Raw genomic sequence first — 12,647 nt, 5'->3', positions numbered from 1 at the left:
ACAAGGACACACACGTTATCCTTTAGCACAGTCTCAGAAATAATTATTGGAACCATCAAAACTACCAGTTTATACTGGACCAATATATTAACCATATTTTTCAGTTGATTTTCTTTGCTTAGGCAATTTTATCTCCAGCCCCTGTACAACAGTGCACCTCATTTCCCATGCCTGGCTGACAGAGCAAGCTGAGGAAAGCTCAGTTCATACAAATCTTGCAGAAATGGCATTTGGGGACCATGGAAATCTTGAGGGTATCATGGAGGTCCTTCACACTTTGGAAAGTTCAGGGATATAGCTTTGGTCTGGGCAGGTAAGAATTAGGAATGCTGAATTAGCAGTGAGTTCAGAGTACATCTGAGTTTACTGATTTATCAGCAATGTCACCTGTGTTTTGGGGTACTTTGTGAATCACACAAGAAGTGACAGGGCTGGGCTAGACATCAATCATCCCATCCGACAGACTGAGCATCCCTGAGGTTCCCAGACCGGCTACAGCTCTCTGTGTGTTCACAGCAGATTTCTGCTGAGGCTGTAGCTAACACCTAACAAGTAATTGCTCCAGCTGTGAAGATTGACTTTTCCTCAAGCCTTTGCTCAGTCCTACCCAGGGAGATATGGCATTACTATCCATCTTTCAAATCTTGTATTATTAAAAGCTGTCATATTATTAGCTAATCTATTATTAGCAACAGTTGTAAGGTACTCTCAACAATACACAATTTTACAGCTTCTAGAGATCTTGGCATTTAGAAATCTACCAAGTCATGCTTATTTTCAAACCAGGAATCAACATAATTCATCTCCTATCAGTGGCTGAGGAAGGCATGAAACACCCAAAACTGAACTGCCACAGCCACCAAGAATTTATACAGACAAAATGCACAGAACACAGAACCCCCCTGGGTGTGCAAGATGAGAGAACTAAGGAACGAATGCAGGCAATGCCCTGTGAACATTCCGGGAATACATCAATCCGTAAGCATTACTGTCAGAAACTCCAGGTGAGCCTGGCAGGGCCCACATGGGCAGGTGAGGCACTATCCAGCAGCGCTGGTCAGGAGGCACTGCTGCCCCATCAGGAGGCAATTGTTTCAGATGGCTTTACAAGTTCTAATACATTACACCCATTTATTCTCAAAGCTATAAGGAAAGATGCAACATAGGATCTGCAATGAGATACTGCTTCTCCTCTGAAAACATCTCACACTTTTCGTCAACAGTAATCTATTACATAAGGAATATTATTCTATGAAAAAAATTATGTGCATTGGGCCTAAGACACTGATCATTTGAGGAAAATCTCCTGCAAAGACTTATCTGTTTCTGCTATGAAAATCTCCAATCCTCCATTTAGCTGACAGATTATTGCAGGCACTGTTAATAAATACTGCCCACTGTCAGCTCCCAGCGAGCCCTGAGAAAAACCTGTCACTCCTGACCTGCACAAAACATTAGTTTGATTAGTGCCCTCATGGAAAATTGAAGGAAAATGAGAACTTAAAAGTTAAACCATTTACATTGCCACAGTTTGCTAAAAGTTAAACCATTTACATTGCCACGGTTTGCTAACACTATCATTGCAAAATCACATCAACAACTTACACATCAGAACAAGACTTTGCTTTGCCAACTGTCCTGATTCAAGGATCAGCTTTGGCTCTGCTCATTGCCATTTACTGCTGACAGAGGAATGACAGATATTGCAGGAATGACATCAAGGTCCACTGAAGGCCTCTTGAAACAAATTTGGATTATGAGTACCATGTCTGTGATTGAATTATGCAAAGACAGATTTTCCAAATAAACAGACTATTAAAAAAATAGTCTGTGAAAATGTCTCCAAACTGACGACTGAAACAGCTAATTAGTCTTCTTCTGATCAATTAATGAAAACTCAGCCATTTCGCAGTCCTGCACATTACCTGATTAAAATGTGATTTGCATACAAATCATTGTCAGCTCTACAACAGATAATTTTTGTCCAGTTTCTCCCCTAGTAGTTTATCTTGTTGGACATTTTAGAAAGAGTGTCTCATGATCGGTTAGAGTCCAAATGTTACTTCAGAATGATGCTCCAAGTGGCTTCTGACACATTTCTTTTCACAGGTGGTGAAATTAATTCAGGTGTACAAGAAAATTCACAACGGTGGCACAGCAAAGGATGCACACATTTATGTACTTACTAAGTGATGTGGGGTACCTAACAATGAAAATTCCTTTAAGTGAGTCAACTTAATACATGTATGTAACCTAATGTCCTTGCCATTACTTACTAAGTGGAACTTACTGTTAGTTCAAGAGTTCCCAAATCTTAGACCTCTTTCAGCAGTTTGGAACTCTGATGTCTTTGTGCTGAAATGCCTCCTGGTACCTAAAACTGCCCTGAATCATTGCCACAAGAACCAGTTTTCCTGACTGTGCTTTCAGAGTCGGACCTCAAGTCTGCAAAGGAGATGGCAATAAAGAAGAGTACAGCAATGTCCCCTCCCCTGGGGACGTGCAGAAAAGCTGCCTGTCACTGAGGGCACTGGGACAGACATGGGGCGCTGCAAACACAGCCAGTCTGGCCAGGGGCACAGGGAAGGTGTTAGGACTGGGATGAGAGTTAAACAGAAGTCCTCTGTTCCTTGTGTTTCCACGTTCTGAGCCATGAAAATGTACAGATCAACATGTGTACAGGCAACTGAGAATTCAGAAGACTTTTTTTTTTTAAAGAATGAGTGCTTGCAGAAAAACTAGGAAGTCTTCCAAATCTATGTCATTCTCCTTTTCTTTGTTTCTAAAAAATATCCTTCCTTTAACTACGAATCAAATAGTCCTTTAAAACTGCCACCATGAATCACTCAATGAAGTGGTAAATCTGAACCACATAAAAAGAAAGCAGCCAGCCCATGTCACCAGTATAAATCCAATGGTTTTAGTGGGAGGACCCAGTGCCATTTCCTTTAACAACTTTTACCAGCTCACCCCAAAGGGTTTCAGCACAGCTGAGGGCTCTATTCCTGTACAACTTTAGATAGCTTATGACAAAGCAGGTGACTCCGTTATTCATGACTGTACAGAAGGCACAGGTATTTGCCTTGCACAATTCTACATGCCAGCACACACAAGTCATCAATGCCTTCACCGGCCATGCTGCTTCTTGTGACCTGTGCAAGGCCATCAGGAGGGGACAGGGGTTCAGAGTGGATCCAAAACTCAAATGAAACAGAAAACTTTTCCAACAAATGACAGACAGCCCTTCATTTCCAGAAAGAGAAGTCTTCATTTTGAAAAGGTTGGAAGATTACATTCACCCTCCTCATCCTCTGCTCTTGCTCCAGAAGGAATCGCTTATAGGAAAATAATTTTTTAACATTTTAAAACATACCAAAGAAAGATCTTCTGCATGTTTTGGAAATCAATATAACAAACTGGCAAATCAATCAATATAACAAACTGGAAAAATCAGCTGCACTGTGAAAAAAGCATGCTCCCATCTGGGCTTACTGTTGTCCCTGGTAAACTTTAGAGCACACAACTATAAACACCACAGATGATGTCACGTCTTCCATAACCACAGAATTTGTAATTGCACACAAAGTCCTTGATAACAGACTCTTCATACCTGGAACACATTTCTTGAATTATTTTGCCAGTTTCAAACAATACATTTTTAATTGATGGCACTACACTGAAAGTTTTCTGCACTGAATGGGTTAGTGTCGATTTGTCTTCACATCTTGTTTTATTTTGAGAAGTAGCAGACAAGTTGGATGAATGGGCCAAAGACTGTTTTAGCCATGACAGGGGAGTAAGAGAAGGAAACATTCAAGCAATTACTTTCAAGTGGAGTTTACAGTCCAAATTATCCCCATGCTGAAATGTTTTGATGAGTTAAATACACGATTTGTACTTTTTTAAATGAGTAAACTTGACTGTCACTGCAAATTAACACTAAATTACAATTTCTTTGCTGCAAAATAAATACATGTAATTCTTATTTTGGTCTAATAACTGCAATTTGGCTCACTCTGGGTATCAGCAAGAGCTTTACAGACCAGAAAGAAGCTCCTGTGTTACACTGGAGACATCCATGCTCTGCTGTGTCAGTCAGCCTTTGAGCAAACCTCGTTCCCTCAGCAGAGCCTTTGGCCTGGCAGACCCTGACACACTGTCCTGTGACAAAACCATCTGTTATTCTGGGGGCATCAGGTGAATTATGAGGAACCTCTGACCTCCCCAAGCTGTGCTGCTGAACAGCTTCAGCCTGGGCTGAGCAGCCCGGCTGAGATGGGAGTGGGGCTCGAGGGAGAGGTCACTCAAATGCCATGGCAGGAGCCTGTGCTCAGGGCTGCTCTGGGTGCCCCAAACTCCTCTGCCATAAGGACAGACTCTCAGCTGGGGTGGCAGTGCCCCCTATGCTGACTGTGAAGGCAAAGCTTTCTCAAAGCCACTTAGGAAATGTCAGATCCCCACCAAGACTAAAACAAGGAAGAGCGAGCAGTTCATCTTCTCAATACTACTTGAAATCTGGGCCTATTTATTAATTTCAGTTGCTACACACAGCCGGGTTCAGTGCAGTCCTAAAGTGAACAATTCTGTGTTATTAGAATCCCTGAAATCCTTTTGCAATATATTTTAAAGTACTCCTTGTAGCAGCTAAAAATAAAGTTACTTGATTAAATGCACCTCTTTTTATAACTGCTGTATGGGGCACTGTATACATACTTCAAAGCACTGAAATTCGGCCAGAAAATTAGAGAATCAGCTTCCCCTTGCTTTCATATTTTCCCTCTCCTCTACTCTCCCCCCTTCACAGAATGGAGAAGACAAGGAAGCAGTTAAATATCAGCAATCTGGTCATGGAAGAGAGCAGCTGAATATGATTCAGTGTGACAAGAGGCACTGTGATTTGACTAAACCATTTCTCAGGGCACTTTGTAAGGACGATCAGCAGCATTATTCCTTTAATAGCCATGTCGAATGCAATAGCCAGCTGGGTTTTGTCCCAGACCAAGGTATCAGCATCAGGTCAGAAGGTAACATTCTGTTTACACGATTATTTCCTAAAGCACTTATCTTCTCCTCGGTGTGAAAGTTGACTTTTCTGTTTGTAAGGAGGCCTAAAGAATCGAGGGAATGGGAAAAATTAGCTACACTGAGCTGGAGCTGAATGGCATTAGGTGGGAGGTCTGAGAAAGGCTGCAGCGACGCTCAGCAGGACACCTTATTAGCCGCGTCACTGCAGTTCATTCAGGCAAGCCATACCAGTGTCACCAGCATTCCCACACAAAGACAAAGTTCTTCACACAGTCTATAAACATGCCTCCCTGGCCAATTCATCCTAACTTGACACTGCTGAAAAGAGGGACTTGAGGGTTTTGGGTTTTTTTAAACACAACAATAACATAACAAAACAAAACAAAAACCGTGCAGCTCTGCCAAGCAGGCTGAATGGGGGAGAAGGAGGGACACTGTCACATTTCTTGGGAGGAAACAATCCAAAGGTCAAGCCATATTTTATTCGGTGAGCAAATTTTTCTAATAACTAAATGTATTTAAGATAAATACCATCTAATATGAGCCATTCCATCTTTCTCGCACAACTTCTGGGGTAAGATACTATCTCTCCACAATCTATTTATTTCTGTGCATTATCTGCACATGGGAGCTACAGACACAAAAGCTTTTACAGAGGACAGAGAACCACAGAATGGTTTGGGTTGGAAGGGACCTTAACATATGACTGCCTATATAAAATGTCCTCTCCTAAGTGAAGGAACATGAAGATCACAACTAACACACTGAGACAAGAGGATCAGCTCACGCCTGGTGCAACCATCATTTCAGAGGACAAACTGCTCACTCTGTTTACTGCTGACCTGTGCAGAGCTTGGAGCCACAGGTTCTGTGTGGAGTTGATGCAGCAGAAGCAGTGCTGGGCCGTGTCCCCAGAGGGGCTCTGAAAATCCTCTCTCCCACTGGGTGAAACGTTCAGGGCACCCATGGGGCACTCGCTGTGCACAGCACAGGCGCCCAGACCCTCGACCCTGCCTGTGGCAGGAGTGACTGTGCCAAAGGCATCATCAACTCACCTTCCCTGCCCAGACAGGATCTCACCCCAACACGGAATGTTTAGAAAAGTGGCTTGGCCATCATGTTGGCAGAAGCCAAGAGCTGGCTGGGAGGTGGCAGGTGACCTATGGATAACAAGGTTATACAACACCTTCTTCTCCACGGATCTGTAGTGCCAGAGGTAGTGACAGTTCCTGCACTGACTTCTGGTGGAAAGTCAGGGAACGACAGCACTGTCTCCTGCCACAGCCACGCCAAGGCACTGAAGATCAAGAGGATGGAAACACTAGGTTTTGGCTTACAACAACCCAGACCATTCAGATTTTTGTTCCTATCTGCGTTGCTTTTTCTTTTTAAAAGTTTTTGTCAGAGATCAGCCCAAACACCTGCACCTTGACAACTGGTCCCCTCCCCAGCAGAGGTTTCAGAGACAGTTTTGAAAGAGAACCCTGTCTTCTCCTGTATACCACCTCCCTTCTGCAGCTCTGATAGTGCTCAGCTTGCACACTTTTGCAATTTCAAATACACATTTGGGAGCAAATTAAAAAAAAATCCCCATCAATTCCAAGTACAAGTTACCTGCTGACTGATAGTTTAAGTGTGCCTCAAAAGCCATAACGGAAGTGCCTTCATTGGCATGCCCAAAGTGGTGTAGTGCTGTCATTAAAAAGATAAAGTTTATAATATTTTTGCGCCTTGTTCTTTCTGAGATAATGGCTAAAACCTATTAATAACACCAAAATATCTCAAAAGGTCAAGCACCATACAGCAAAATGAAGGGATTTGTCAAGAAGCTTAGGCAATCATCTTGGCACTCAAGACATTTGCCAGGGCTGTTTAACTAATATGTGGTGTTCACTTTTAATTTCAATATAGTGCCATTTGGGCAAAAATGTTATATTTTTTAATTAATTACAATGTCAGCAGCTATTAAGATTAAAAGAAAGACCACATCAATAATAAATACTTAATCCAAAGAAAGGATTACAAGAAGAGCAATAAAAATCAATTTTTAGAGCTGGAAAATTGTGACTTTTTCCTCACTTGACTGGTATTTTCATTATATTGACAAACCCATGATCTTACCTGACACTGACATTCGCCTAATGAAATAGCAGCCCTGGATAATGATGTAAGGACTTGTCAATTCTGCTACAGGACAACATAGCACTACAACAGTGGCGTTACGATGCAAAGAAATTTTCATGCTCTTCAGCTGATACAAGAGAAAACTACAAGAAGAAACCAGAGAGATGGGATGTCTTTTTGGATCTTTGCTTTATCATGGAATATTAACATCCTCCCACATAGTTTCTGAGCTCTTTAGTGCTGGTGACACTTGGTGCTCAGCAGACAGCAGGTAACTGCCCAATCTTTCTGCATGAAGCCCAAGACATCCCAATTCTTGCTTTTTCTTCTGCAGGGCTTAAATGTGGGGAGCAAAGCCAAAGTCCTGCAGTCACTTAGTGTCAAAAGCACAAACAGCGAGACAGAAATAACCAGGATATGTGGCAACAGGATACTGATTATTGTTAAGCTTATAAAAGTATTTTTTGTGACATATTCAGAGCAGCTCAGACTAAAGACACTGTCTGTCCTAAACAGATCATTGATAGGAACGACAGTGGAAGGGTTAAGGAATTTTGTCAGATTTGTCAGACCTACAAGAAGCATCTTTGCCAGCTCCATCTCCTGTGATGGCTGTGTGGGCAGCAGAGCACCTCATCCACAGCGAGCTGCCAGGGATGGGGACGTGCAGGCTCCACCACCGGGATTGGGTAACAGCTGGGCTCAGGGCAACTGTGAATTTAAAATAAACTCAAATGTTTCTAGAAAAGGGCAATGCAAATGGCTCAGACCCAGAGAGAATCCACTAACAAAGGACTAAACAATGCTCGATGCTGAGAACAGCTCAGAGCAACCAATTTTACATTATCCCTTTGAAAAGCACACTACAGTGGAGCACCAGGAGCTAAGAGAGGGAACAAAAAAGGGGTGAGGACAGAAACGTTTGAAGTGCTAAAGAGAAGGGAACAACCCATTTTCCAAAGAGCACGGTGATCGAGAAAGTTAAGAACTGTCAACATTAGGTTTGAACAATGAAAATTCTAGTGGATATAACGGCAGCAGGACCCATTTCCTTGTTGGAGAGAGAACTGACTCATCTTGGTTGCATCTTAAACCCAGCACAGATGAAATGAAGATAAAGAAGCTCCACAACAGTTGAGGCAGCCACATCAACTGACCTATCCACCCTGAGCAGGGTCTTCCCATCCTCTCCAGCTCCTGCACAGGCAGACCAGTGGCTGGAAACGCTGTCCCTCCCATCTGAGTATCCTCCTGTTAGGGATGATACGAACCTTTCCAGGACACAGAACACAGGAGGCAGAGCCCACAACCTCCTCCCACAGTGCTCCCACCTTATGGGAGTCAAAATCTCCAAGGTGGCTATCTGGCCTGGTGCCCACAGGCTCCAATGGGAGCAGAATGGGGCTCTTTCAACCATTCTCCATTTTATCAGCTCACAGCCAGCATTGTAAATAAAATCAAAATAGCAATTTATTTTCATTTCTCTGCAAATGAGTGAGAATTGGATCAACAGCCCATATAGATTCTCCTTAATTGAATCACAGCTATTCTAGAAGATATGGCCATAGGATAGGAGATTTGAAAAGGTGCAGACCACAATGGATGCTGATGTCAGTGTCACCTTTAGCTGGACGCTAATGCCTTATCTTCTTCCAGCTCCAGGCTCTCTAAGGAACAAATTACAGTAAAGAGAGAAATATAACTCAATGAGAATGTGACACTCTGCACATTCTCATAGAAAGCCACTTTCTGAGCAAAATCAAGCAGGCAACAAGTTACTCGCAGTAATTTATTTTTTAAGAGGCATTCTCTTTTCTTGCATCACATGTTTAATTACACACGCTCTCCTGGGAGAGGGACTGTTGCAGTAAACCCAAACTTGCCTGTGCTTACAGCACTTCCATTCTACTAGAAAGACTCAGCAGCCAACAGGGCAGCTCCACGAGATCCTGTTAATGGAAAACAGGCAAAAAGGAGTAACGCCTTTAGGGAAGATGAGGCAGAGGCCCTGAGAGCCACAAGACTGCCATGATCCACATCCACACTGCTGGACAGGGACTGTGTGGGCAAACAACTGACTAAAACGTCTCCAGGAATCCTCAGAGCTTTAACTGCACCATTTCTTCTGAAAGAGCCACAATACTGTTCACACTGGCCAGGTACAGCAAAAACTGGTTTAGTGCATCTACTCAATTTTTTTCTCTAAATGACACCTTTCTCTGTGATACCTGCAAGTATCTAAAGCTCTGGATTTCGGATTTCAGATCTTCGCTTCCAAACCTGGTACTGTTCACATAGATTTATCACAAGAGAAACATTAGATATTTACCACTAGAATAATGAATACTGAAAATTTATTATAACCTGTTCACTTTGTAATGCCAAAAAGAAAAGAAGAAAAAAAGAGCTTCAAATGCTGAAAACAACAGAATAAGGACAAAATTAGTGATTAGGATGACCAAAAATTATCATTCACTTAATATGGAACTGCAATTATTGTGTTCCCTTCAAATTATACTAGTGTATGCTTTCCATTACAATGCATACCAGAACAAAAATATTTTCCCGCTAAAAATACAATCTAAGCAAAACTCACAATGTGTCTGTGCAGAGAGGAAGGACACACGAGTTGAATTTTTGACAACTGCATCAAAGACGCCAAAGCTCAAGCCAGCAGAAAAACAAGGAGCAAGGGAAAGTGACTTTGGCTGTATTTGACAGGCTGAAAGTAACAAGACAATTTTGCTGGATTTACTCTTTAAAGAGCATATTATCCAAACACGCTAATTTTGAGAGCACTTAACCTTCCTCTAAGGGGGAGAATGACTGAATATTAATGAGCTGAGCTTCGGGTGCTTAATGAAAAGCTGTCGATTTGAATGTGATCCAGGGGTTTAAACCTTTGTTAGAAGACATTTGGCTGGAAGGTTTATTTGCCTTGAGAGTGCTTTTTATCTGAATACACAGAAATTTCACTATGCATTTGAAGGCTCATGTTAAAATCACTGCGGCAAAAAACAAATAAAGTAAAAACAGAACCAAATCAAAACAAAAAAATCCCAAGCCCTCCTAAAGCAAGCTGCTTTGAGGATCTTCCCAAATGACCCAGATCTTTAGAGCAAAGTTTTCCTTTGCCTAGAAACTAAGTGGCTTTTCTTTTGCTCATTCAGCTGCTAGTTCTGGGAAAAGCCCAAAGAGAAACATTTAGATTGGAGGGGTCTTTGAGAAGAGGTGACAGTTGACTGATGAGCATCCATAAAATGACAAAGAATAGTTGTGTGGAGCCGGTGCATCACATCGCCTCTCCCTGGGAAACTAATTGCTCTGAATTGTTAATAGTAACATTATTTTTCTGGCAATCATTTCTTTTCAATACTCAAAATCAGCATGAAACAGCTCCTTTGACCGGACATAAAAGTTAAATGTCCCAATGTTGATCAAATTAACTTCAGCTATGTGACAATGGACTATATTTGTGAGAAAATAATGAAGGGCACAAAGGGAAGCTTTATGCTAAGATTTCACAGTTGTAATGTAAAAATGTTTCTGTTGAACTAGGCCAGGGAACATTTCAATAGGAAAACAGAAGAGCACTGTCACTTTCATTAAAAAAAAAAACACACTCATTTTATGGATCTCAATGCTTGAGATAATTTCAGGAAGTTTAGATGGCTGGCACATCCCAAGAGCCAGGGATCAGGCTAACACCTCACGTCCTGTCCTTCCCAAACTCTCCTTCCCACTCTTGAAGGGCCCCATCCTGCAGCTTTTTCCTCATTCCCCAGCCTGGGTATTGCATTCATACACTTTTCCCCACCAAGTGGCTACAGGACATGACCAATATGTCAGTATGGTTAATTAATTTGAAATATGCACAAGTATTAGTTATAACAGATGCATGAAAAATTAAACCAAAATGTAAACTATTTTCCTCTCTTACTTGCATGTGTAGTTTACACCCTCCAACTTCAGAAAACACAAAAAAACAAGTATCACGCAAATAGGACTAACTGTACATGGCAATTATCCAAAATGGGCTTTGAAGAAATGTTTTTTCCTCCACAAAATATAAAGCAGATGTTCTTATCTCATTTTAAAGCGAATTCAGTTTTGAGTGTAGACCTGTGCCTACCTGGAACAAGGTAACTGACTTCTGGGGGCTCCGTTTGGGTTTACACTGGTGCTGACAGAGACGCATTACACACCTTTAATTTTCTACATACACACTGTATGTGTATTTGTAAAGTTACAAGCAAATACTTGTTCAACAACAGCGTGATTCCAATCCTCTTGGTCTTTAAAGCAACAATCTGACACCACATCTTCTCCCTTGCAAAATGGCAAATATTAAATGCAATCTGGCCCAGCACATACCAGCGAGCTGCCTTTAAAAGTGTTCTTTCTATTTAACTAATTTTAATGCTATTAAAGCTAAATCACTTCAGGATTAACTTTATTAAAGCTAGAAGAACACACCCTTCTACTCCTCAAACATGCTATTAGGATTACTAACAGATTTCTCCAGGAGAAAACTCTTAGCATAACTTTGTATCATTCCCCCAATGCTTTTTCCTTAGTTTCCCCCCAACCTCCCCCTGCTCACCAACGCTGTGATGTTGCACAGCTTTTTTCTTATGCGTGAAAACTTTGTGGCTAAAATAATTTTAGAGATAGCAATTTCCCTGGCAATCTGAACAGTTAAACTGATCCATTTTAGCTTTATTTGCAAACCCTCTTCTGGTTTGCATCCCCAACTCCTGTGGTAGCTGTTGCCCAGATAAAAGGCTGTACATAACTCATGTTTATGAAGATGCAGCGTGAACACAACTGAGCTTTCACTGACTCCCACAGTGACCTAAATCAACTGTGAGAAGGTGTTTCTGTTTCATTCAGTCAAGGTTTAGCTCAATAAACTGTTTTCCTTCTCAGCATTGTTCATCGGGTTTGAACTGCATCGCTGTTAAATGCTCTTTAGCAGTTTAAAGGCTTTAAAGGAAAAGACTTATCAGTCTCTGTTTTTAACAGCACTAAATCTGCATTATTAGTTCATGCAGATAAGGGGATTTGAAAGCTCAGCTTGAAACCTCTCTCTTTCTGTATTTATCTGACACTGCATAGTTCCAGTAGCTCAGCTGGAAATGTAGATCTATGAAGCTTTAAAGAGAGATTAAAGCCAAGAAAAGAAGTACTTTTCCCCCTATAGCTGCTCTCACTTTCCCTTTTCCTGCTGTCTGAGGGAGTGCTGGGGGACAATGGCCAAAGATGGTTCCCAAAGCCCCTGAATGGGGACACTGTTGGTGGCAGCATTCATTCAAAGTAAGCTTCAGTGTATTGTCCTCCCCAATCAGCAGATCAGAATAGAGTGTGCTGGTGGCTGCCAAAAGGTTAGTCCTGCCGATGAAAGGGGCTTCCCATTATTCACTGGCTACAGAACTCCCCCTTTGTGCCCGCCAGCCCCTCACCGCACTGTGGAGGTCCGGATCTGCGGCTGGCTGCTC

At 41.9% G+C, this 12,647-nt stretch overlaps 1 protein-coding gene across 2 annotated transcripts in view; it reads right to left on the bottom strand.

Moving 5' to 3' along the window:
• INPP5A (inositol polyphosphate-5-phosphatase A) overlaps positions 1-12,647 on the bottom strand; it is a 184,530-nt gene that overhangs the window by 58,578 nt on the left and 113,305 nt on the right. The window lies entirely within an intron of this gene.

This window comes from Camarhynchus parvulus, chromosome 6 (genome assembly GCF_901933205.1).
Source record: "Camarhynchus parvulus chromosome 6, STF_HiC, whole genome shotgun sequence".
NCBI lineage: Eukaryota > Metazoa > Chordata > Aves > Passeriformes > Thraupidae > Camarhynchus > Camarhynchus parvulus.
Note: the sequence above shows the minus strand (reverse complement) of the source record. Positions and strands in the feature narration are given on the sequence as shown.